The sequence below is a fragment of the Halyomorpha halys genome, unplaced genomic scaffold, assembly GCF_000696795.3.
Source record: "Halyomorpha halys isolate HHAL.00 unplaced genomic scaffold, Hhal_1.1 Scaffold670.1, whole genome shotgun sequence".
NCBI lineage: Eukaryota > Metazoa > Arthropoda > Insecta > Hemiptera > Pentatomidae > Halyomorpha > Halyomorpha halys.
Genome location: NW_027106188.1, coordinates 645,754 through 648,827, shown reverse-complemented (window position 1 = coordinate 648,827; position 3,074 = coordinate 645,754).

Genomic DNA, 3,074 nt, shown 5'->3' with positions numbered 1-3,074 from the left:
ATCTTTACCCAACAGCCCTGAAATCACTACAACAATACCAAAACAGCACACTACAGATGATATGTCGAGGGACATCTCTGGAGAGACGTAACATAACACACATCCATAACGAACTACAGTTAGAAACTGTACAACAACACATCACACGAAGACACATTAAATTCTTCGACAGTCTCCCTGCTTCCTTCAATCCAGTATTCCAGTCTATCACTCCATTCCCCCTTCCTGCGAGGTGGCAGGGCAGGAAAGGTTCCAAAAACCCTATTAACATCACCTCATAGCTCCATCTTCTGATGCACCCCAACCCCCTCCCTCACACTTCTTTTCAATTTCTGCCTGTTTTTCTTATTATTTCACCAGTATCTATCGTCTTTATTGATTAATGTTTTTTTTTTATTGTTTTTTTTTTTTTTTATCTTATATGCGATACAACACGAGGAGGCCCCTCACCTCCGGTCTTAAAATAGCTCCTTTGAATTGATAGCTCATATGTGATATTAAACATAACAGGTAACCTTAAAATACCAAAGGTAGTAAAAGGTAAGACACAACACGATTTACTTTTTCTTTTTTCACAGTAATGTACTTATTAATTCACTTTTATTTCTGTTTTAGAGGGTTCGGAAAAAAAAAAAAAAAAAAAAAATGGAATTACGGAGGCCGTACCATGTGATATAATAGATCTAAGGTTCACAAATGAAAATACCTAACGTTGTGACACCGCTATCTACTGGTCTGTACTATTACAACTTAGATTCCTGATAACCGCTATGGGCTGATATGGTGCAACCTACCAGCTAACACGTGAACTACTACTGTCATATTAATATTTGTAGTTTCTTTTATATATTTTTATTCCACACGAGTTACAACTGTGTTATATATTGTAATATTCTTAATTTGTCTTTTCTGCGCCACAGGAAATAGACAATTACACCATTTTCCCTCTCGCAGTCCAATATATGCTTACTTTAGTCTTGACTTAGCTTGCGTCTTGTTGCATATTTTTGGGGCCAATACACACTAAAATATGGTCTTCATCCATGTTGCATGGAGGATATGTTGGTGAGTCTGCGACGCCTATCTGATGGATGTGTTTTTGGAGGAGATCATGTCCTCTCACTAAGCGGAAGCAAGCCACTCCCTTAGCTCCGCTAAGATTGCCGGGGATTCGTTCACCCTTATGTAGTAGGGGTCTCACCTTCCGCTTAAACTTTGTGTCTTGCACTTGTCCTGGCCTTATAATGAGAACTTACAATAGATTCCAGTGTTCTGCAATTAAGTTGTCGAACAGGGTGGTTCTCCGCACAATCGAGCTTAACTTACCTGCAAGTAAGTCTACTTATATCAGTCTGCTTGTTCATAGCCATTTATACCAACATGGCCTAGTATCCACTGCAAAGCAATAGTTCTTCCTCTTTTACTCATAATAGCAGCCATGTTTCTACACTTTTCTTCAATTAGTAACTGCAATACCAGCTGTTAATAATTGCTGTAATGGGGCTTGCGGATCGCTGAAGATTATGATGTTGTCATCCCTGCTTCCATCGCAAGGTAAACTGTAAGTCAAACGCAAAACAGTCAAATGGTAGATGCAAGTCAGCATTTCCATCATAATTATCCAGCTCCAACAGGGCTTAACAGTTGAAAGTGTTTGATTAAAAACTTGCTCCAGCTCCTTTGTAAGTACCTGATGCAGACCCATCGGTATAAATGTGCAGCCATAGGGCAAACCTCATAAATAATGTTTACTGCTGCAGCTCTAAGCTCAGGTTCAGAGCAATCCTGAACACATATGAGGGTGTGTAGCCCGTAGACTTCAGTAGTTTCGTGCTTTGGTATGTAGGATATGCTTAAATTCTACATATCCTCGGTTGGTAGGTCTATCTAGTGGAGAATTATATTTTTAAATGTATTATTTGAACCAATAAAAATTACAATAGAATAATCTGATCCACTAAAAGCTAACGTCTTACATGTAGCATCATTCGATAGTGTTCAATAACCCAGAGAGTTGGCTGAGAACAAATTGACAGAAATAAGTGCTAATTTTCGCTTCAGAGAATTCTCCTCTTTAGGTGGTAGTGAGTTACAATATACATTGTGGATCAGTACATTCTAGTGTTGTTTTTGGAAATGTAGATTGGATTTTAGTTGGCTTTGCCTTCATTAGATTTCTCCTCCTTCTTAAATCTTTCATTCTATTCGTAAGAACCTGCAGCTAGTTCCTGTAAGACTTACAATCCACTTCACGATCGATAGGTTCGCTTCCTACAGGGAGAAGTTTTCACCCTTCCAGGATTTACGGTTAGTTCCTATAAAACTTATCCCGTTAATTCATCTCACCACGAGACTGGCAATATATAATATGTCAAAATACATATTTTCCTACTTATCACTTATCACGCATGGTAAAATAAAAAAATTGTGAAAGATAGAAATTACTATTAAATGTGACAAAAACTTTGTTAAATTGACTTGGGTATAATAGTCTGCGAGTCTTAATAAATCAATGTGAGGCTGTGATACTAAAATTAAGATTGCTCTTCACCTTGGTGGATATGTAATATGTTTTAATAAAGAAGGTTGAGACTATTAGGATAATTTTGATTATTATTAATTAAATTTTTATTTCAAGCAAATAATAGTAATTACTAATGAAACACTGCTATAATTAGAAAGAGAAATTTTAGTGAAAAAAGTTGTGTCACCCAACTGTATTGAGTACTAAATACACAGCATACTTATACCTTGTGAGGCATTTTTTTTTTTAATTCTTAGTGTATAGGCATAGTATAGTAAATTTATAATATATAATAGTAATACGTGATTTTTTCTTGTTTATCATTTTTGTTCTTTTATTTTTTTTTAGCCTTTTTTTTGCTTCAATTTTTTCCCCATTATTTATCTGTATATCAAATTATATTTTCTCCCTTAATCCAATAGATCTTTCTTTTTTCTGCCTTCTTTAGCAAATATAGAGTAAAATTAAAATATAGATAATAATATATACAAATCAAATTCTATCATATTTTTGCAGTTAAGTACAATTCACTTCAAATCTTTAAAGATAA